Source organism: Balaenoptera acutorostrata, chromosome 6 (genome assembly GCF_949987535.1).
Source record: "Balaenoptera acutorostrata chromosome 6, mBalAcu1.1, whole genome shotgun sequence".
NCBI classification, from domain to species: Eukaryota; Metazoa; Chordata; class Mammalia; order Artiodactyla; family Balaenopteridae; genus Balaenoptera; species Balaenoptera acutorostrata.
Genome location: NC_080069.1, coordinates 93583086 through 93607878, shown reverse-complemented (window position 1 = coordinate 93607878; position 24793 = coordinate 93583086). Strand labels below are relative to the sequence as shown.

Below are 24793 nucleotides of genomic sequence, written 5' to 3'. Positions count from 1 at the left end.
GTGTGTGCAGTACCACTAACTGCCACCAGGTGGTGGTGGGCTGGGGGGAGTCTAAATTCATAAGGATCTTAACCTAAGTGTGGCCAGTTGAGTCTCTAATAAGAGCAATAATTACAATAGCAGATAATTTTTATTGAGCTTTTACTGTGAGTTTGACACAATACTAACTGCTTAATATGCACTATATCATTTAATCTTCCCAAAAATAGCCCCTGAGAGCATCATTTGTTACCCTGTCAAAAAAAACAAAAACCCACAAAACTTTATGAAAGTACCAGAAATACCAGAAGAAATTACACAACTGCTCTCAAAAGCAAATACTCAGAATTACCAACACCTGGGGACCATTAATAGCCTAGTAATTAAACTATTATTTAATCACTAGCTAAGTAAATCCAAGTTACCAATTTACTTTGCTAATTTTGTAGAACAGCAGGCCTCCCTCGGCCATGTGGTTGCATCCTGCCGGGCTATAAAGGGATTCTGGAGTGAGACAGTGTACCCTAAACGTCCCCTATGGATCCCCAACAGCCTCCTGAAGCAGGCTGTTTATCCCCACTAAACCAATTATTATTCCTATTTCCCGAATCAGAAAAGTGAGGCTCAGTAACTTGCCAGTGATCACACAAATAGTAGCAGCACTAGGATTCAAACCCAGGTCTGACTCCATGCCCAGGCTGCTCTCTGATCTGCTTAGCCCTCTTCTTTCAGACCTAGTGACAGCCTCTAGTGCCCCAGCTCAAATTACATATCAATTAGCAATCTGATTGTCAGCAGGGACAACCTAGGAAGAGCTGTGCCTGCTTCCCTCATCTCCATTTGTTGGCTCCTCCCCTCCCTTCCCCACTCCCATCACCTCCCCCCTTCTAGGTCTCAAACCTAGGGTCCACAGCTCCCCACCCCAACCCAGGTGCACCCCTCTCACTCTAACTAGGGTTCTGAAATAATTTCCACTGTTGATCTGCTAAGAATGTATGTTTGAAAAGTAACTGTAGCAATAATATGGGGCTTTAAAATGGGCCACACCTCAGGGGAACTGGATGCTGACATTCTGCTTGAGCACCTGACAGTCCTAAGTAAACAAACACTTCCCAAAGAAAGAGATCTCCAAGAGAAGCTTATTAATAGAAACTTCGAGGCTAGAAAGCACATTATAGCTTAAAACTGCTTAGGAACGTCCATAACTGGTTATAGATGACAACACAACAAGCCTTCTCTGCTACGTTAGCCTTTATCAGAAACTGCCCTTCCCTTCCCCCCAACTCCCCTCTGTACGGATCATCTTTTTTGTCTGCTGTTCTGCTAGACAGAGTGCTACCCGATCTTATGCATGGTTGTAGGACAACAAGCAGCCCAGAGACCCCACAGTGGGCCCTCAGCAAAATTTAATGAATGAATGTATTTTGATATAGTCATAAAACTGTCTACCATGCACAGAATGAGTATCATACACGGTAAAACAATCAGTACACCAAAAAGCTGCATTAAAGTAAAAATGGTCAAATAAAATAGCAAAATCCAAATGCAATGGAAGTTCCTCTTGGGCTAAGCAAAGACCCATAGACAAGACTAAATAAAATAGCAGGATTCCAATACCATAAAAGAACAAAAGGGAAATAATCAGCAAAATTCCCAAAACACTAACATTGACTAAACCACCAGAAGATTGTAATAAGTACATTTAATATGCACCTTAAAAATCCATCTGTTAGGGGACTGAATGTTTGTATCCTCCCCCCACCAAAAAATTCATTTGCTGCAACCCTAACTCCCAGGGTGACTGTATTTGGAGATTAGGCTTTTAAGGAAGTAAGTAAGATTAAATGTGGTCCTAAGGATGGGGCCCTGGTTCAAGAGGATTAGTGCCCTTAGAAGAAAAGACAACAGAGAGCTTGCCCCTTCCCCCACTAACCCCAGGGCTTAAAAAGAGGCCATGTGAGCACACAGAGAGACGGCAGCCACCTACAAGCCAAGAGAAGAGCCCTCAGAATGAAACCTACCTTGCCGGCACCTTGATCTGGACTTCCTAGCTTCCAGAACTGTGAGAAATAAATTTCTGTTGTTTAAGCCTCCCAGTCTGTGGTCTTTTATTATGGAAGGCCAAGCTGACTAACACACCATCTAATGATATTTTAAGTCCACCAAGGGTCAAACTATGTCCTAAAATTTCAGCAAAGACCAGAGAAAGTTGGCCAGATTTTACTTCTACTGCTGTTTGTAGAAAAGGGAGTTCTTTGAAGTCAATACTCAGGATGGGAACCATGACTAAAAATCTGTGACACTGAGACCTCAGACAGATATTAGGATATTAATGCACTACTGTTCTTAAAGTGAAGTGAAATAACCAAGACAGTGGATGCAGAGAACCTGGGCTCAAATCCTGAATTCAGCACTCACCTAGCTGTGTGACTTTGGGCAAGTCAATTAACCTCTAATGCTTCATCTGTAAAACAGGGTTAATACTCCCTACTCTGCTTTATTCCCTCTACACAGCTGTCCTGCAATGGGAGTAAAGAGGCACAGACTAGATCTTCAATAAATTTTAGTTCTTTGCACCCCTCTCACCCATACTGAACTGCTTCCAAAAGTAGAATAGTGGTCTAAATACAGTGTATACTCAAATACTTATTGGCTCTTTTATTCATAGACACACAATTCAACAAATATGTAATGGACTCCTGCCAAAGGCTCAGTACTGTCCTAGAGTATGTGGGAGATACAAAGACAAGCTGAAGGAGCATTGGCATGCAGAAACTGACAACCAAAAGGAGAGGTACAATGAAATGGACACCATAACAGAGGACAAAGCACCCTGGGTGTTCAGAGGAGAGAAGAGGTTAATTTGCACTCTTCATGAACAAGAGGACATTTGAGCTAGATCTTTAAGAATGTATAGGATATGAACAGAGAGAGCTGAAGGAGATCATTCAGATAAATAATTGATAAGAAAGGACCTGGATTCTGAGTGGTGGTGATGTTAATGGAAAGGAGGCAGTGCATGCCAGGGACTGTTTCAAAGTGAGAAATGACCAGGACGTGTGTGTGTCCGCACTACGGTGGGGGATCAACAGAAAGTAGAGGCAAAGAGGATACAGGAGGATTAAACAAGCACCTAGAGCACCTACATGTGCAGGCACCGGAAGGAGGGGTATTCCTTAAGATCCAGGAGACCACAGTCCAGTGAAGACATATCACAACACAGTGTACTGTGGATGGGCTGGTGACAAGGCAGTGTGATAAGCACAGTGACAGAGATGTACCCAGGGATGTTACTCCAGGACTGGGTAGGATCTAGAATAAGGACATTAATTCCTATCAGAATAGACTGGAAATAGAATTAGCATTAGAACAAAGCAGGGCCACTTTGGAAAGACTGAAAGAAGGAACAAATACAGAATTGGTGAGTAAGCTGCAGGAAACGTGGCAGCCAATCCCTGAAGGGAGGCCTGGCCACAGGTTATGGGTGATCAGTTTGCTCTAAAGACATGAGAGCCTACTTTCTATCCTGGTCTGTTGACTCTGTCTCCTGACTCAGCATCCCCCAAACAACTTTTTTTGGAAACAACATAGATCCTAACATGTTATAACTAAAAAAGGACTTCAGTCCAATCCTCTAATTTTACAGATGAGGAAACTTAGGCTTAGAGCAAACTATGGGGGTTCCCGGGGTCCCAGTAACAGAGGAGGGCCTAAAAGCGAAGCTTCATTATTTGTTTTCAACCCCTCCCCCCACATCTCTTCTCTGGAACCCTCCCGTCATCAAGATGCCCTTTTGCTAGGTACCCTCAAGCCTTCCTCACTATCCCAACTGAAAACTCGAGGGCACTGCTCTCAACTCTAACACTCACTCTGTGACGTCAGGCAAGTCCCCTTTCCTCCCTGATTGTTGATTCCTCATCTCTAAAAAATAAAGCTGCAATGGGTGTTCTCTAAAGCCCCATCCGGTGCTGGCAGTCCATACTAGCACTGCTGCTACAATGGTTTTTCTGCAACCTAATTTCCACAGTTCTCTGCCAAAGACACATAGATGGTATTTTCTGATTATTTATGAGGCTAGTGGAGCTACTAGCCAAAGAAAGAGAACACTGCCACAGAATAAAGTGATCTCAGCACTTCAGAGGATTTAAGGCCCAAGCCCAGGTTTAACTCTATAGGTTAAGTAGTTCCAAGTGAAACACCTAAAGCAGGTGATGGGATCTCTCTTTCCCCAGCTCCTTGAAGACCACCTGGTACACAGTAGGTACTCCATAAATATTTGTGGAATATACGTTGAAACTAACCTGCTCGCCATTCACATTTTTTTACTAATTATATCTAGATGTTCTACTATCTTAAATTTCTTCTTCTATAAAGGATTTCTCATAACAAAAATCATTTCCTGGCTTCTTCTTGTAAATACTGTTGCATGCCAAATTTTTTACAACATGATACAACAAATTTCTACAGCTGTGATGCCTTCATGATTTCATTTGAGGCAGAGGTAAGAATAGTCAGACATTACTGTCCCCGTGCACACCTTGCCGTGTACCTGCTCTCACGTGTTCAGACCTGTCTACTCAGGATGGCCACTCACCTGTGCCCTCTCCGTCTTCTTTCTTTCCCTTACGGGAGCTTCCAGTCTAAACCTAGCACTAAACTTGCTTCCTCCAGGGCTCTCCCTCCCCTTTCCCTTCGCCACCCACTCCAGGCAGCCAAGTAACTGGGAAGTGTTTATTTTTACCATCTGTGTCTGAGGGTGACTGTGAGCAGAACCAGCCTTGTGTTTAAGGCAAGAGCTCCGCCCTCCCGTCCCCCCTCCCTCACAGTTCCCTCTGTGAACCAGAGGCAGGTTCTTAAAGGTCCTGACCCCTTCCTTCCCCTCCCCCACCGCTCCTTCCTAAACCATCTCCCCACCCCCATCCCAGTCTCCCTGAAATTCCCTTGGAGTCATTATTAAAGTACCCTCCACAGAAAGTGCTTTTACAATACAGAAAAGTCCCCTTGTGCAGGTGTTCCTGCTCCAGCCTGCTTCTTGTCTGTGAGAACTCTCTCTTCTAGGCCCACCACTTCAGCATCAACGGCTCTCAAATCTCTGGGCCCAGGGTCTCAAGTATTTATCTTTTCCTGCAGCCCTCAGAATTACTCTGTACTGCAATCTATCCGTACCCTCGAGGGGCTCCTCCATCTGAGCTCCTGAGGCACAGAACTACATTTCACTTGTATCTTGAGCACACAGTTGACTCTCGGTGTTTGTTCAAAAGAAAGTAGGGGAAAAAAAAAAAAAAAAAAAAAAAAGAAAGAAAGTAGGGGGCTTCCCTGGTGGCGCAGTGGTTGAGAGTCTGCCTGCCAATGCAGGGGACACGGGTTCGAGCCCTGGTCTGGGAAGATCCCACATGCCACGGAGCAACTAGGCCCGTGAGCCACAACTACTGAGCCTGCGCGTCTGGAGCCTGTGCTCCGCAACAAGAGAGGCCGCGATAGTGAAAGGCCCGCGCACCGCGATGAAGAGTGGCCCCCGCTTGCCGCAACTGGAGAAAGCCCTCGCACGAAACGAAGACCCAACACAGCCAAATAAATAAATAAATAAATAAAAATAAATAAAAAATCCTTCCCTCTAAAAAAAGAAAAAAAAAATATATATATATATATGTTGGATGTAATTTGCTTTAAAAAAAAAAAAAAAAAAGAATGTAGGGGTGTCAGGGAGAACCTCTCTCCAGCCCCATTTTCTCTCCTCAGCACAACACACATTTCCAGTTGTCTCCTAGCCACCTCTATCTAGCTGTCCATTATGGGTACCTCAGAAATCTCCAAAAGCAAACGAATTATTCCTCTACCCCCAGACCTCCTGATTTCTGATAATTTCAGCCACATTAACTTGGCTCAAAGCAGAAACCTCAGCGTGCTCTTCAATCACGTGGAACCACTCATCACACTTACCACTACTACACATTTTACCTCAATATCTCTTCTCTCTGCTCCGATCCTCACTGCCTATGTCCAAGGTCAGCCCTAGTCTCCCAAAATGATCTCGCAAACTTCCAGCCCCTCTTCCACACAGCCACCAGAGGGATCTTCCTTAAACATAGTGAGGATGCCACAGTCCTGCGTGTAAACCTCTGACATCTCCCCCACTGCCTAAGCAATAAAGTCCAAACTGCTCACAAGGCATTCAAGGCCTTTCCAGATTTGGCCCCAATTACAGTGACCCCTCCACCCCACCCCAAACCACCCTTTCCATGTATGTTTCAACCCGGCCTGCCGAAACTCACCTTCGTGCCCTTGAACCTACTGCGTTCTCATGCCTCTGCGCATGGGGCCTCCTCTGGCTGGAATTCTTTACCCCAAGATCCACCAATGGCTCATCTTCAACCCTCAAGGTCCAACTCTCATGAAATTTTTGTGAAGCCTTCCTCAACTAATACCCAAGCTATTATGTTTATTTTATTTATAACAGCTTCCTCCTAAAATGAGTTTGAGGCAGCTTACAAACTACGTACACACTGCAACTAGATTTTTTTTTAAGAGAGAGGATATCAGGGCAAAGACAAGACAGAGGTAAAAAAGATAGAAGTTAGGAATTTGTGTAGCATTCAAAACCTCTGTGATAACGTCTCATCTTGTTAAATCTTGTTACAGAGGTAGATTAGCCCTGAGTATTCTATCCAGAATGAATGAGTTACTCTTCTCTGAGCTCACTGCCAGTTGTATATGATTGTACTTCCCATATTTTCTGTGATTTGCTCATTGTGTCCATCTCCCTCACTAGGCTGGGAAATTCCTAAGGGAAACACATAATTTCTGACTCATCTCTCTCCCCAGCATGAAGCGTATGACTCAGCATAAGACTGGTGCTCAGCAGACAAGCATTAAACAACTGTCACCATGGACAGGGAAAAAGGTCCTAGTGCTTGTTGAGCTCCCTACCAGGAATTTGAAAAAACATTCTTTAATCCTCACCAAAAAATTACATGGCGGAGCAATAGCAGACCTAGGATTCGAACCTCCCACTGTCTGTCTCTCCAAAGCAACTGCTCTTTTTACTAGGCACACGGCTCCCTACTTTCACCATCACTATGTGCCCAAACACCCCCTCCTTCAAGTCCTGGTTTTAAAACAACCTTTCTCTAAGAAGCTTTTCCTGCTCACTCAGGAGAAAAGTCAGCCTGAGTTCAGCCCCGACCTTAAACAACACTCAAGTAAGACACGGTCACAGTCGGGAGAGGAAGGGGTGCCTTCTGGGTAGCCGAGCACTAGTGGGCCGGGTGGGTGTTCTTCAGATGGTGTTGTGGGTCCTCAGCTCTCCTTCTACCCCCTGCCCCTGGGTGCAATGCCTGGGCCTTCCTGCCTTTCTCTTCCTTCTTCAGGGTCCAAAGCCTTCCAGTTCTCCCCATTTCAAACTGAACCCCAAAATAATCTCCTCAGGCCCATTGCTTCTCTAACCAAGGGAACTGTATCCAAACACACTCCATTACATCAGTTCAGCCTTTGTACTGATATTTTAAGCATCTTACCAATCTTCAGGGTTGTTGAGCATCCCAATTGCCTCAAACATAGTAAAAGAATTTCAAGAATCATGAGAAGCGACCATTACATTTTACGAGGCCCCGTCACCTGGCGCTCAACCCATCTGAATACTTTTGGGGTGTCCTGGGAATAAGAAGAGACAATCCACCGATCTCACCCCAGGATCCCTCCCCCCTCTCTCCATCCAGACAGGATGCGTGGTCTCTAAGGGCAGGATGGAATCCTGTCCAGAAAACTGCTGGGGTGGTAGACGCTGGTCCCTTCCTCCATATCCTCTTCCAGAGCTTCAGAATCTTCCCTTCTCCTCCCCGTCCACCCCTGTCTCTCTGGCCCCAAACTCCCCTAGCAGTCCTCAGTCCTAACTCAGGAACTATGTTTTTGAATTAATATTCAACAATTTCCTTGGTAACACAATTGACTTATCTGACATACTAAAATGCACACCCCTGGCCCTGATATTATCCTACCTCCCGGTTTTAAATGCGTAACAAATATATCCTATAACCACTCTCCTGACACTGCAGGAACATCTGTGATCTTAAATGTTACCATACCTAAGAATCACCCAATCTCCTGAATCAGAATAGGGAGACTAAATTTTCTCTATTTCCTACTCCTAAATAAAAATTACTCGTGCAATTTACAGTAGCTACATCACAGAGCCAGTGTGATGACTTAATTAGATAACTCATGCCAACTGTTTGGTACCTAGGGCCTGGTATATAGAAAGTGCTCAATATTTAGCTATGATCATTTACGTACATTATCTCTCACAATAGCACCTGAGGGTAGGCATTACACCACGCACTCCCCTGCCACCATCCCTCCCCCCATCTCACCCCCATTTACAGAAGCAGGAGCCAAGGCTCGGAGCAAAGGAGATTTCCCAAGGTCAGGCGGGCACCGATGTGATGTTCGGCCCTCAGCCTCTGAGTGAGGGACCCCTCCCATTACACCCCTGTAAGGGACACAAGGGGTCTTAAAGGAGACGAGTATGGAAAAGCGCGAGCACAGTGCCCGGCGTACAGTGGGGACCCCGGGATAGGGAGACCCCGGCACTGCGAGTCATCCGGATTCCTCCCAAGCGGCTCCTCCACTCCCGGAGTCCAGAGTCCCCCGACCCCGGGTGCGACGCTGAATCTGCCCGAGGTCCGCGCCCTGGGGCTTTGTACGCCGCAGGCCGGCCCCACTCACCGAGTCCCATCGCGGCGCGCGGAGGTGGCAGCCGGGCCTGCGGGGCAGGGGTCGTGGCGCCTGGGCCGGAAGCCCGCCCTGCCGGCCGCGCGGCCCCCGCACGTCTGGCCCGCGCCTCCCGCCTGACCCTCGCCCGCGCCCCCGCCTCGCTGCGGCCCGCCCGGCGGGCCAGCCTCCTACCTGCAGCGGCGGCGCAGCGGCCACGGCGATCGGGGGAGGGGCCGGCGAGATGCGAGCGCGGGCGGCCTCGGCTCCTCTCGCAGGCTGGGCGGCCGGGAGGGCCGCGGGCTCCGGAGCGCCGGGCGGCGGCGGCGCGCCCCCGGCCGGTCAGGCCCCACCGCGCGCGCAGCGGCCACAAAGCCCGGGAGCCGCCGCCCCCTCGCGGGCCGCCCGCCGCCTGCGGGTCCGCAGGCGCCGAGGAGGGCGGGAGCGCGGCCCCGCGCAGTCCCCACCTCCCCCACCCCTGGTCGCGGGCCTCCCCCGAGGTTCGGGGCGGGGCGCAGGGGGGTCCCCCGCCTACCCACCCCTCTCCCTCCTGGCTGACATTCTTGTGCTGATTGAGTTCCCTCTTCCCACCTTTGCGGACGAGCTCCTGAAGGACTTGAAAAACTGTTTCATTTCCACGAACAACAAAAGAATGTTATTTGTCGCAAGGTATTTGGCGGCCATGGACGCGAATTAGCCCAGTCCAAACCCCCTGTCTGAGAAAGGCCCCTTTTCTTTCGGGACACCCTGCTACTTGAGTAGACAACCCTCCTTGGCTGGGTTCATCACGGAGTTGTGTTTTGTTTTGTTTTGTTTTGTTTTTTAATTTGCGGGATGTCTCTCCCTAGGCTGCAGAGACTGTACCCTCCGCAGCCCAGGACCTGGTTCAGACACTGTGCGATGAGTAAGTGGAAATTTGTGCGCGGATGAATGAATGCACGACAGATGCAACTCTAGGACAAGGCACCTTTCATCGTGCCGCCACAAGGATGAGGGCTAGGTGTTTCTTTTGCCCTGTATCCATTGGGAAGATTCCAAGCTCAGAAGGGCACAGAGGGCTGCTGAACTTTCTCTTGTTATAATCGACGTGAAATTCAGATAACATAAAAATAGCCACTTTAAAGTCAACAACCCAATGGGGTTTATTACATTCACAATGTTAAGCAACCACACTATCTCTATCTAATTCTGAAACATTTATCACCCCAAAAGGAAACCCCCTACCCATTAAGCAGTCACTCTCTATCCCCCCCTCTCCCCAACCAGGGGAAACCACTAATTTATTTTCTGTCTCTCTGGATTTGGCTATTCTAGACATTTCATATCAATGGAATCATACAATATGTAGTCTTTTGTGTCTGGCTTCTTTCACTTAGCATGATGTTTTCAAGGTTCATCCAGATTGTAGCACGTATCAGTACTTCATTCCTTTTCATGGCTAAATAATTGTATGTATACCACAGTGCATTTGTACATGTATCCATTGATGGATATTTGTGTTATTTCCACCCTTTGACTACTGTGAATAGTGCTGCTCTGAACATGCCTGTAAACGTATTTGTCTGTATATCTGTTTTCAGTTCTTTGGGGTATATACTTAGGAGCGGGCTTGCTGGGTCATATGGTAATTCTATGTTTAACTTTTTGAGGAACTGCCAAAAAGATTTTCCATAGTGGCTAAGTGAATGATTTTACATTCCCACCAGCAATGTATGAGGGTTCCAAATTCTCCACCACCTCACCAACACTCGCTATTTTTTCATTTTTTAAAAATTTCTTGACTATATGTGAGGCTACTGCCACCCTCCCAGCTCCCATGACCCACAGACCCACTTGGCTGAGAGGCTGAGAGGCTGAGCCAGGTCTTTTGACTACAAAGAAACACCCAAACACTTCTAGGGGTCAGAAGCACCAATAAAAATAAAGACCCTTACTATAACTTAGACTTGTACTGCTCCTTGTTCATTATTTTAACAAATTTGTCTGGTGTCCAAGAAGCTTTGAAATTGTCCAGAGAACTTGGAAACTAAGACCATCCCGAGAGCGTTACTATTGGCAAACAAACTTTATGACACTCACCTCACTGGAACCCAAGGCAGTACACCATTTCCACTTCGAGTTTTCCACCCTAGTGCCACGTTAGACGTCTATGAAGATTTCCTTCTAAAATGAGGATACAGCCAAGGGAAAACTATTGGGGTGTGAAAACAGTCAATTCAGATTGGAAATCTGATTGACAGGTGGTACAGTAAGGGAAAAGAAAGCAATGAATTTAACAGACAGACAGGGGCCTGAATCCTGACTTTACTGCTTATACTTTGTGAACTAAGTTAACCACTTAGAATCTCAGGTTTTTCATTTCTAAGGTGAGAATAATGATACTTACCTGGCAGGGTGATGAAAGCTTCTAGTCTTGACTTTAATACATGATCAGTACCATTATTATTACTGCATGTTTTCAGCATTGTTATTATTGTTTAAAATAATAATATTTTAAATAATGATGATTGACATGAGCCACATGCAGAAATGCTAAGGAAACAGAAACTCCTATCTAATCATGTGTCTCCTCCTCAAATCAAGAGAGTAAACTATCTCCAAAACTAATGTGACAAGGGCATCTTGTAATGTGTGTAATGTGGTCACTGCCCTCCCAGCTGTCTCCTTGTTCCCTTATTTCCCTCCTTGTTCCCTGACCTTGGACAAGCTTCTTAACCTTCCTGAGTCTTATCTGTAAAGTGATGTAACAATACCTACTTAACAGGGTTGTTTGAGGATTCAGTAAGGTATTTATAAAAGGCTTAGTACTGTGCAAGTTACATAGAAAACACTCAATAAATGTTATCTATTATTTATTATTAATAATAAAGTTGCTATAACTTCTCTGTAGAAAGAGTCAATAGAAGGGTGGAGCCTACACAGAGTCTAATAAAAGGAAGCCTTTCAAGAGAACCCATCTGTGTGACTTGTCCCTTCCTCAAGAGCAGGAGGGCCATTCCAGTGATGGAGGTGAGTGATGCATTGCACTCTGATAGCTTGTTGAGAATAACTCTGAAAACAGTTTCTCCTTTGCTCAGATCCAGTCTCACCAAGCAGACTTGACATAGGAGTTGGTTTCTACATAAGTTTTCTTAAGGGAGGGAAAATGCACTGATCATCCAACCTGAATACTCCACAGTTTTAAGAAAGTACAGTTCTCTTAATACATTGAGGTTTAGTTTATCCAACCATTTTGACTGCTCAGATCCAGTATCCCTAAAATTGAATTAAGTATGGACATTAGAGACAACTTTAATCAGGCTTTCTTAGTGGCAAGGAAGAGATTCATTCAAACTCGCTAAAGGGAAAGGTGTTTATTGAATTTTAGGTGAATTTGAAATACAGGAACAACCCAAGTTACATAGGACCTCACAGAAACCTAAGAGCCACTAGGAACCAATTTTTCTCTCTCTCATTTAAGGTCAGTGTGTCTTTCTATGTCTCTGCCTCTGACTTCCTTTGTCTCTCTGTCTCCCTCTTTGTCTTGTTACATCTTTGTCTCTCTCTGGATATATGCTCCTTCTTCCCTACCTCTCAGCCTGCTCCCTCTGCTTACTCACCTGCACTTGGCCATCATGGACTCCCCAGCCTAGGGTAGAAACCTCCTGCTCGTCTGTTGGTTCATATTGACCTACACAAAAAAATGTGATTGGCCCAGCTCATCATTTCAAGATAGGATGCAAGTTGGCAGCCTATGAATTGATTGCTTTTGGACTAGAAGTCTGCTTTAACTCAATCAGCTGTTATGAGATGGAAGGGAGGTATCATCTGGTACAAAAATAACCACCCCACACAGCAGAGACTGGGAGTAGGGGTATTCACCAGAAGCTGGCATGGGTGGATAGATGCACTGAAATCATTCTATTAATATGACCATACTTTCTGAACCAAATGTCAGAATAAATAGTATAAAAAGTATTTGCAGGGACTTCCCTGGCGGTCCAGTGGTTAAGATTCCACTCTTCCACTACAGCGGGCATGGGTTCCATCCCTGGTCCAGGAACTAAGATCCCTCATGCCGCGTGATGTGGCCAAAAAAAAAAAAAAATTATTTGTAATCCACTCTCTAATGGTAGAGACAGTCTGAGGTATAGTTCAAATACTGAAATCTCAGAACTTCTGAAGCATTTTGATAGCTAATGACAACAGACCAAGACTTTTGAAATTGAGACTTTCCTGAAAAATCTTAGTCACCGTAATATGGTGAGTGATCTTATAAAGCAGAATACCTACATCACAGAATTGTTGAGAGGATTAAATGAGTAACGTATATAAATCACTTTAGTAGTTCCTATATAAATGTTATTATCACATAATAGAAGACAGGATAGCCCTTAATCTATGGTGACCCCACCAAGATACAGCTATCCTGTTAGGCAATCTCTGGCTGCTAGACAATCTGTCTCTTTGCACATTTCTCTTCAAACATAACATCAAACACCAGACAAGTAGGAGGATAGTTTTTAGGAAGCTTCAGAGGCTGGCAGTGATGCTTTCCACTAAGTACATAGAGTTGATTTTTTATCTGAACATCCCCTTCCCTAAATTGAAGAAGGGCAGACTATTCTTCAGATGGCTAGATAGATCCAAATATCTTTTGTAAGACATGAGCATGGAGAAAACCAAAAATGTCTCAACTTACAGGATCCAGCTGTCCAGGGAAGGAATGAGGGGTGAGGAGCTGGGAGTGCTGAACGAGAGCGTACAGGTGGAGTCGTTAGGAGACCAAAAGCTACTGCTGATGGAGCAACCTGGAAGAGTGCCAGGTCAGAAAGTGATGGGCTATCAGGGCCGGAATGAAATCCAGGCTGCATGAAAATTCCAGAACTCATGGATTTCAAATGCCTATACTCTACCTTTCCATGAGACCCACCTCGTCTATTTTACAGTGGCTGGATTTGCAAGCCACTGGCCACTGGAACTGCTGGTACCACAGCAATTTGATGTTGAGGTGGTTTTGGTGAACATGCTGTCAGTATCTAGGTTTATTAGTTACTCACTGTGGTGTAACAAGGTACCAGAATTGAGAGGCTTAAACCAATGAACATGTATTGTCTCACAGTTTCTGTGGGTTACGAAGCTTATCTAAACAGTTCTGCCTTGGGGTCTCTTACAAGGTCACAGTCAAGATGTCAGCTGGGGCAAGAAGGCAGGTTCTAGTTTGTCCTCGAGGGTCCCAGTGTTCTTTGTGGGCCCAAATTTGCCCTGGAAGGTTCTAGTTTGTCCTTGATCTTGTCCACATCCAGCTTTCCTTCCCAACTGCCAGTCTGGCTGACCTACAGCGACTTCAGGCTCAACACTAAACTCGAGGCAACAGCAGCCTACATAGACTGTTCCACCAGCTGCCACAGTTGCATGAGGTCTAACCCCTTTTAAATGTCTGAAGACACTGCTACAAGCCTGTGTTACTTTTCATAGAGCTGCTTGAAACTGTTCTACATTTCTTTTTTTTTTTAAGATTTTTTTTTTATTTTTTAGCTGTGTTGGGTCTTAGTTGTGCCATGCAGGCTCTTTCGTGGCAGCGCGCAGGCTTCTCTCTAGTTGTGGCGGGCGGGTTTTCTCTTCTCTAGTTGTGGCGTGCAAGCTCCAGGGTGCATGGGCTCTGTAGTTGCAGCACGTGGGTTCCAGAGCACATGGGCTCTGTAGTTTGCGGCACGCAGGCTCTCTAGTTGAGGCACACGGGCTCAGTAGTTGTGGCGCACGGGCTTAGTTGCCCCGTAGCATGTGGGATCTTAATTCCCTGACCAGGGATCGAACCCGTGTCCCCTGCATTGTAAGGCATATTCTTTACCACTGGACCACGAGGGAAGACCCTGTTCTACATTTCTAGACCTACTCTGCCACTAATAGGCTGTGAAATCTTGGGGAAGAGGTTTAGTGTCTGAAAAATGAAGAGTTTGGTTTAGATCCCTAATTGTAGCTTCAATATTAGTTGCTACTACTCTCTGTTTTTCACTATCAAATTTCTAACTCAGCAATTCCACTTCTAGGTCCTCTCCTAGAAAAACATTTGCCTGTGATTACAAAGAGGCATGTTTATTGCAGCTTTGATAATGGAAAATAAAGGAAGGTATAGAGAGGAGACAAAGGAAGAGAGATGGAGAGGAAGAGGGAGGGAGAGGGAGGGGAGAGGGAAAGAAAGAAAGAAAGGAGGGAGGGAGGGGACTTCCCCAGTGGTCCAGTGGTTAAGACTGCGCTTCCACTTCCACTGCAGGGGGTTGGGGTTCGGGGAACTATGATCCCACATGCCCCGCGGTGCGGCCAAAAATCAAAAAAAAAAAAAAAAAAAACAGGAGGGGCAGGGAGAGAAGGGAAAAATCACTGGAAGCAACCTAAAAGTCCATCAATAGGGAATGCTTCAATAAACTATGGTACTTCATAGGACTGACAAAGCAGTGTATGATGTGTTTGTTTGCTTATTTTTCTTTTGTTCTATTTTATGCAGCCATTTTGACTCCACAGTTTTAGACCTGGTCAACATTTTAGTCCTGGGCATATTCTCACCAAGGACATTTTGATCCAACAAAGAGTTAGCTTGCTCTTAACTCTACTGTGAGTATGAGTAGTTAGTATTACTATGGGCAAAGCTAAAAAAGCAATAGGTCAATGAAAAATGACACGGAAATATTATTCTTCTGGAGTATCTGAAAGGATTTGCTTACAACATTCTCATAAATTAATCAATAATTAACTAAAGATGTCACTATGTTGTCCAATTCATAATCAATATTTCTGGCAGAAATAATTAATACAAAATAAAATTGACAAAGGCTAAAACTGCACATGGCAAATGTCAGATCTGCTAACCTCGACTTCAGAAAACAGGACTTGCTAGATACACTGTTCACAAACTAGCACTCAAAATGGCAGAAAAGGGCTTCCCTGGTGGCGCAGTGGTTGAGAATCTGCCTGCCAATGCAGGGGACACGGGTTCGAGCCCTGGTCTGGGAAGATCCCACATGCCTTGGAGCAACTGGGCCCGTGAGCCACAGCTACTGAGCCTGCACGTCTGGAGCCTGTGCTCCGCAACAAGAGAGGCCGCGATAGTGAGAGGCCCGTGCACCGCGATGAAGAGTGGCCCCTGCTCGCCGCAACTAGAGAAAGCCCTCGCACAGAAATGAAGACCCAACACAGCCAAAAATAAATAAATAAATTTATTAAAAAAAAAAAAAATGGCAGAAAAGCTAATCAATTAAATTTAAAATAGAAAATTTTCATAGAAAAGAATTGATCCTGTTAATTCTATTAATTATAATTTCAGTAAAATCGAAATGTAAAAATTTGGAAATCATTTAACTGTGCTCGCTGGCCAAGGAATTAAATGAGTGTGATAGAATTGACTCCAGAAAATATATTCTCAACAAAAATTTGTGAATGATTGTATAATTCCGACTGATATTCTTATGTTCTTAAACTTGTGTTCAAAATGTCCTTGAGTCAAAAAATAGCAGAGTCAAAATCCTGCTGTTAAAAAAGTCCTGGTTTCTCTCTACAGGCTCTATGCTCTCACATTTCTTCTTAGTTCTTAGAGTTAATTCTTACAGCCAGTGGTTTGAGAACCACTTCTGTAGCCAGATAAGAAAGGAGGGTCCAGTGCATACCAATTAAAATCCCCAAAGCATTTTTCATGGAATTTGACAAGTTGATTCTAAAATTCATCTGCAAGAGAAAATGTTCAAGAATAGTGAAGAAAGTTTTATTTTACTTTTTTGATCAGAGATGGGACTTGTCTTACCAGATAACAAAATATTCTATAAACTCATATAAATTAAACCTGCATGTTGCTATACAGGAATAGATAACTAAATCCAAGGACTAAAATAAAGCCCAAACATATTCTTGGACATGTGGGAATATCATATGTATAAACTATATGGAAAGGATTGATTAGTCCACAAATGGGGTTGAGATACTTAGCTATCCATTTACAAAGAAATAACATTTCTACTCTACATCATATTTAAAAAATTCCAGATGAATTTTAAAGCTACATGTAAAAGAATATTGTACAAGTATTAAAATAATATACAGAGGGCTTCCCTGGTGGCGCAGTGGTTGAGAATCCGCCTGCCAATGCAGGGGGACACGGGTTCAAGCCCTGGTCCTGGAAGATCCCACATGCCACGGAGCAACTAAGCCCGTGCGCCACAACTACTGAGCCTGTGCTCTAGAGCCTGCGTGCCAAGAGCCCGTGCTTGGCAACAAGAGAAGCCACCACAATAAGAAGCCTGCACACCGCAATGAAGAGTAGCCCCCACTCACTGCAACTAGAGAAAGCCCGTATGCAGCAATGAAGATCCAACGCAGCCAAAAATAAATTTTAAAAAATAATAATAATATACAGATCTTGTTTGTTTTATCAAAAAAGATACTTTCCTATATAAGATACAAAAAGCAAAGCTATACAAGGCACTATTGATACATTTAACTATGTAAAAATTGAATTCTACACTCAGAGTGCCCAGATCTTAGATTCTAATACCATTCTCCAATAAAAGGAACCAGGGTTCCTTGGAGAAATGGTTGGTTCTATTAATAGGGTAGGAAATATACAAGATGAGTCTGGAGAATTTTGTAGTGCCAGAAGATAAAGAAGAGCTAAACTACACACACACACACACACACACACACACACATACACATTCACACACAGTTATGGGGATGTGTCAAAGAGACACAGGAGCCAATTGAAAAAGCACCATTAGCCATAGTTGTAACAATTTGAGCAATAATAGAAATAAAGTAGTATTGAATTAGAACCCAAAGTATAAAATAAATATCATAAGTCCATACATATATGATTGAATAAATAAGTAAATGAGGGAGAATAGATAAATCTGCCACGCCAAAGAATTCCAGCATAACTCCCCATTCCTTAAGTGTGGCCTGTGCAGAGTGACTCTTCCAATGATTACAGTATGTAAAGGGAGAAAAGGAAGAGTAACTTTATAGTGGATAAACCAAACAAACACTACCTCAGCCAGCTGATCAAGATTAATATCAATAGTGATAAGTCATGTTGATAGGCTTGAAATGAGGTGATAAGAAGGGCATTTTACCTCTGTGGTTTTCCTCCCCCAAACCCAAAACTCCAGTCTAATGATGAGAAAAACACCAGGTAAATCCCAACTGGGGGACAGAATACCTAACTAGTACTCCTTAAGATGACAAGGACATCAAAAACAAGGACAGTCTGGAAACTTCTACAGCCAAGAGGATCATAAGGGGACATGATCACTGAAAATAATAATGTGCTATTGTGGATGGGACCCTGCAACAGAAAAAGGACATTAGGCAAAAACTAAAGAGATCTGAATACAGTATAAGCTTTAGTTAATAATAATGTATCAGTATTGGTTCATTAATTATGACAAAGGTTCCATACTTAAGTGAGATGTTAACAATAGGAGAAACAGAGTGTGGAGGTATATAGCAATGCTGTACTATCTTTAGTTCACTGTGACCTTGACAATTTTGAGGAGTATCAGTCAGGTATCTTATAGGATGTTCCTCAGCTTTTCCCAGTATTAGACTGGAGTTATGGATTTGGGGGAGGACAGTAGCTATTAGAACTTTTAAATATGAAATTCTAGGAATCTTGAGAAATACTATTTGCACATATGGAAAAAAAGGCATGAAAAGGGGTTTACTGAAGCATTATTGGAAAAAAAAAGTGAAAACTTAAGACCTATTGATAAGAAAACGATTAAACTATGGAATAGCCACAGTGTAGTACATCATATTTCATTGACTTCAAGACATCATCAATTATAGACATCATTATTTTATGTATCATTGAAAAAAAAATGCTCCTAATAAAACTATGACACAGGGACTTCCCTGGTGGCACAGTGGTTAAGAATCCACCTGCCAATGCAGGGGACACAGGTTCAAGCCCTGGTCCTGGAAGATCCCACACGCCGCATAGCAACTAAGCCCGTGCGCCACAACTACTGAGCCTGCTCTCTAGAGCCCGCGAGCCACAACTACTGAGCCCAAATGCCACAACTACTGAAGACCGCACGCCTAGAGCCCGTGCTCCGCATTGAAGAGTAGCCACCGTAATGAGAAGCCCGCGCACTGCAACGAAGAGTAGCTCCCGCTCGCCGCAACTAGAGAAAGCCCGCCCGCAGCAACGAAGACCCAATGCAGCCAAAAATAAATAAATAAAATAAATTTAAAAAAATAAACAAATAAAGCTTTCTTATCATTTATAATTTTTATTTTAAACTTATTCAGAAGGCCACATGAAACTTAAGACATGGATTTTTAACTCCATATCATCCACATGCATACATTAAAATGAAAGTATTAATCAAATAAATTGATTAAAGCATATATAAATCTTCTTCTCAGAGTCTGAACCATCTGAATCATGTTTAGACTCAGGATCATCAATATTCCAGGCTGCTAACATCCATTCTGCAAGTTTTGAAGCATCTCCAGCAGGCGATGACAATTACATCACTACTGCTGCCTAGCTGACAGCAATTGTTAAGATGCATACTAATTTTAGAGATAATAACATGTGAATGAAAAAGTGTGCCTTAGAATAATGAAACGAGGGTATTATGCAGCAGCTAAAGCAACCAAGGAAGTTTCACACAGGCCACCATGGAAAGTTCTAATTCATTCAGATCGCCAAGGAAAACTAGCAAGTTGCAAAACATATATAGTGTGAGTTCATTTATGGAAACTCTATATTTCTGTGGCAGACACTGAAAATTCAGTTACCCAAAAGATATTCACAACTCGCTTTTACTGTGCCATTCTATAGTTTAGATACTTGAAAAGTAAATTACTTCCCTAGACTCCCATGTTGATAGAGGGGTCATGTGATACAGTATGGCCAGTGACTTGTAGGCAGATGTTCTGGTAGGCTTCCTTTCTTGAATTAAAATATAAAACTTCACAGGATGGCTTTTGTCCTTTCCTGCTAATATGTGGACTCACCTTTAGAGAAGCAGCAATCACCTTGTGACCATGAGGACAAACCTGTGGATGGTGAAACCAAGACAGAAAGCCTGCTGGCTCTGAGCTCCTACCCCTGGGCTTCCTTTCGAATGAGACTAATAAACTGCTTCCTTTTGTTGGGTATTCAGTTGGCAGAATAAAGTCCTAACTGCTACAAGTCAGGGTACGGCTAGATTTTTAAGTATCTGAACAAAATGCACAGTAAACTGATGAGTGGAGTTGGGAATAGAATTGGGAGGGGATGTTGGGGGAATTTCCCTTCATTTTTAGTTTTTGAACTTTTTACAACGTAAAGGTATTCACATATTACCTATCTAGCCAAAAGAATTATTTTTGTAAGATTTATGTCAGAAATGGAAAGAGACTCGCTGACAAGAAAGGCGCTTACAATGGGACAGCATCTCAGGCTGAGACCTTTGTTCAAATGACTTAGGTCCAGAAAAGACAAAAAGTTTTTCCACTGAGCTATCAGTTTACTATCCATTCAAAAAGGTTAAGCTGGATTGCTTTATTTGTTCTTAGACAGTTTAGAATGCTTCATAGTGCATACTAGTTCCTTTTCTAAAGGCTCTCAAACTACCTTTTTTTGTTTTTGGCCGCGTGTCTTGCGGGGATCTTATTTTCCCAACCAGGAATCGAACCTGCGTCCTCTGCAGTGAAAGCGCGGCGTCCTAAGCACTGGACAGCCCGGGAATTCCCCTCATAAACTACCTTTGATATGATCCATCCTGGGTTTGATTGGTGCTCAGTAAAAGTCAAGATTACCAGAGTCCATTTTTCAAGATCTACTTTTTTCTCATTTCTAAAATCAGCACATTTTCCAGTCTTTAATTTCCTGTTACTGCTCATGTTCTCTGATATTTCCCAAAGACTACCAGCATAACAGCTGCATACAAAAGATCCTGGCACACAAAAAAAACATGATGATTCTTATGCTATTAACGTTCATGATAGTAATGGCACTTACCACTTACTGGGCATTTCCTTTGTGCCAGGCACTGTGCTAAGCACTTTACACACACTGTCTAATGTCATCTTCACAAAAGTCCCGTGAGCTCCATTTCACAGAAGTAGACCCTGAAGCTCGGGCAGGTAACTTGCCCAAAGCCACACAGAGGCACGCGGTGTCACAACAGACTGCGACCTGCAAAGCACCAGCTCTTGACCACCAAGCTTAATTGAAAAAAAGGCAAAATCAGCAAAAGTGTAAACTCAGGTCAGTCCCCAACAGGTTCTCTTTGCGTACCCTTCAAACACTCACTAAGCTGCCCCACTTAGCCGGAGTTGACTGCCATTCCGATCCTTTCCGTGTTTCCCTTATCACCGCCGCCTGAGCTCCGCAGGCTCCTCCCCTCCACTAGCCCGTAGCAAGTTCTGCGCAAGCGCACTGTGGCCTGGAACTTGACTACGGCCCCGCGTGTCCCCGAGTGCTATCGAGCGGAGCCGAGCCGAGGGAGCGCGCCGAGCGGGGCGGCGCCCGGCGGTGGGCGGGGCCTGCGTGGAATGCGCAGAGTGACGCGAGCCTTGGATTTGCGAATGATGGCGGGGATTATATGGATTACACTTCTCGCCGGGGAGGAGCCACAAGAAGTTTCCATTGCACAAGTATTTCATCTACCCATCCATTTATTCCAGAAATATGTGTTAGTGGCTACTGTGTGCGGGTACCCACTTGGCATGAAGACTGTCCCCCCGGGGCTCCCCCACTTGATAGATACTAGAGAAAGTGCGAGAGCGGGGTTCCTTGAACCTCACCCCCACACTCCAACATCCACACAGGAGAATTCCTAATACTGTAGGAGGAAAAGCCGGCCCAGCAGGGTTCAGGTCTGCACCCACCTGGGAAATGGCCCCCAGGTTGTCTCTAGGCTTGTCATTCCGTGCTCGTCTGTTCTCCCAGACATTTGTACTTACCCCATGCGCCCTTATGTCAAGGTTCTGTCAGCACTGCTTACACTGTAGCCGGGTTAGAACACTCCACCATAATATAAGATGAGGAAAGGGCGCACTCAAAAGAGGAGCAAGTAGCTAGGGATGGGTCTGTAGAAGGCAGACGATTAAACCTCATGCTCACCCCTAGGATTATCACTGTGGTTCAAAGGAACTAGGTAATGATAGACCCAGTGTTCATAATACTTGGGAAAGTGTGGGCCCTCCCTCAGGAAGCTCACAATGTTTAAAGAAAGAAGAAGTGTATGGGGGGGCGGGGCGGAGCGGAGAGTGGAATAAAATAAAGATCCCTCCCTCCCAAGTCTTCCTTTCTATGCCTTCCACCTTCCTCTAATAATTAACATGTGCTAAATTTTAGAAATGTTTTCTGCTCTCATTGTTCAATTTCTAAACCATCTTCTTTTATTTCTGGAGTATATAGTCTTAACTCACTGAAAAACAGCCAACCCTTCTCCTCCTTCTCCTCCACCTCCCCCTGCCCTTTTTCACTTTTTGATTAATTATTATTAATCATTTTGTAATTTCCCAGTTCCAAAAACGCTTGTCTTCCATTCAGTCTTACAAGCAAGTAATCTGGTACATTCCTTGTCACTGCCATCACCTCTACACTGTTATATCCCATATATATGTATTGTCAGTTTCATGATCCTAAAATTTCTCAAACTTTTCTCTGTCTCACCATGTCCTCCCACTACCTTAGTTCAACCTCTCATCTGAATTACTGGTATACCCACATCCCTTTCATTTTTCCCTTCCTGCTAATCCATTCTCCCCAGAGTAGAGTGATTTGCTTGAGACACAAAATCTAATCTGTCATTGGATTCTGAGCATTGGCTTACCTTTGTTTTAAGGATAAAAACCAAAATCCTTAGTGCGACCTACAATGTGGCCCTGCCAAAATCTTTACTCTCTTTGACTCTGTTCTCTCCTTTGTGTTTCTGTTAAACCCACTGGCCTTCTTTTAGTTCCTTGAATATGCTTTCACCTCAGGGACTTTGCACATGCTATTCCCTCTGCTTAGAGTGTTCTTTTCCTTACTTATAACATTATTTTTTAGTTAAAAAATTTTCCCAGTATTATCAAGGAATAATTGACAAATATATTTGTATATACTTACAGTGTACAATGAGACAATTTGATACATTGTATCAAATGATTGGAATGATTACCAAGATCAAGATAATTACAACATCCATCACCTCACACATTAACTCTATTTTTTCTGGTAAGAATGCTTAAGGTGTACTCTCTCAGCAATTTTCGAGTATATAATACCATATTATTAACTATAGTCAACATGCTCCACATTACATTCTCAGAACTTAATCTTCTTATAACCAAAAGTTTGTGCTCTATGATCTATGTCTCCTCATTTCCCCCTCACCCCAACCCCTGGCAACCACCATTCTGTTCTCTGTTTCTATGAAATTGGCTTTTTTTTTTTTTTTAAGATTCTACATATAAATGATACTATACAGTATTTGTCTTTCTCTGGCTTATTTCATTTAGCATAATGACCTCCAGGTTCATCCATGTTGTCACAAATGACAAAATTTTCTTCTGTTTCATAGCTGAATATTATTTCATTGTCTACATAGACCACATTTTCTTTACCCATTCATCCATCAATGACACTTAGGTTGTTTCCATATATTGGCTCTTGTGAATGACGCTGCAATGAACATGGGTATACATATATCTTTCTGAGGTACCGATTTTGTTTCCTTCAGATATATACCAAAGGAGTGGGATTGCTGGATCATATGGTACTTCTATTTTTAACTTTTTGAGGAAATTCCATACTGTTTTCCATAATGGCTATACCAATTTACATTCCCACCAACAGCTTATATTACACCCACATCCACAGCAACATTTATTATCTCTTGTCTTTTTGATTATAGCCTTCCTAACATGTGTGAGGTGATATCTCATTGTGGTTTTGATTTTCATTTCCCTGATGTTTAGTGATGTTGAGCACCTTTTCAGATACCTATTAGCCATTTGAATGTCTTCTTTGAACTCATCACATTCTAAACACCTGCACATCCTTTAGATCTCAGATTCAACATCACTTCTCAAGAGAAAATTTCTCTGATTCCCAGACCAGGTCATTACAAGGATAAATTCTGACAAGTAAGCATGATTAAATCAAGAAAGTGCATGTGTTTGGAATTCCACTTGCTCTTCCAGATGCACTCTTCACTTTTCTTTACCATGCGTTATACCCAAGGGGGCCAACCTGTGTGGGCCACACCAAAGTCTCCCTGGCCCCATGGCTTCTGATTGGGGAGAACCGTCTGAGTGGGGCGTATAGGCAGGAGCTCAGAGCCAGGGGGTGTCTTGGCTTTTATCCCCTTGCCTCCTCCTTTGGGGTCCCTGCAGACTGGCTGCTCCCTCGACCATGTACTTAGTAAGCTTCTGTCAGGCAGGGGTTTCCTCTGACCTTTCTTGGTTTCCAGGTTTCCTTATCTGCCCCTCCTCCCTCCTCTTGCCACTTCAGGCCAATGGGTGCCATCAGCAGTGCGGTCACATACTACATTATTACCTGTGGCTTCTTTAATCCTTGCCCACTCTTTTGTAAACAGATCTTGTGTTAAACACTCCTCAAATTACTCTCTCAAAGTGTGCCATCTGTTTCCCCCAGGGATCCTGTTAGAGACATTGCCCCTGGGGATTTTTCAAGTAACTAAAATTTACATTATTGGTGTCAAAACTTTTCCTCTGGTCAACAGTAAGGGATTATCTAATCTATTATAGTTACAAAATGGAATGCTATTGGTTATTGAAAAATCATGTTTTTAAAAAATAGAAACACGATGCAAAGCATATATTGAATTTGATCTCAGTTTTATAAAACCAAAGAAAACAAACTAAAACAAATGTGTGTGTATAAAAGATTCAACAGATATGTTCCAAAATGGTAATAGTTGCTTTCAGAGTGACAGGATTTCTTCTTTATGATTTTCTATTTTTTTCCCATTGTCTGAAATAATGCTACATTATTATGATGATGAAATATATATGTTATTTTAAAACATTTTACTTGATCCAATACAAATTATAAAATTACTAATTAATTAAAATGAAAGTTAAATAAGACAGAAAGTATATTGCCTAGGATACGTGCCTATTACTTGGCACA

At 43.5% G+C, this 24793-nt stretch overlaps 1 protein-coding gene across 5 annotated transcripts in view; it reads right to left on the bottom strand.

Moving 5' to 3' along the window:
* The window catches only part of MSANTD3 (Myb/SANT DNA binding domain containing 3), a 39450-nt gene extending 18400 nt beyond the window's left edge, over window positions 1-21050 (bottom strand). Inside the window, exons 1-2 of one of the 5 annotated variants that reach the window (XM_057548697.1) lie at window positions 20960-21050; window positions 20666-20871 (exon numbers count right to left, since the gene is read on the bottom strand). The gene's annotated coding sequence lies outside the window, so the exon portion shown is untranslated. Of the gene's footprint in view, window positions 1-4573; window positions 4594-6251; window positions 6644-8700; window positions 8853-8880; window positions 9154-20665; window positions 20872-20959 lie in introns of those variants that run through there. The other 4 variants (XM_057548694.1, XM_057548695.1, XM_057548696.1 and 1 more) reach the window with 4 other exon arrangements.
* Window positions 21051-24793: the final 3743 nt, after the last annotated feature.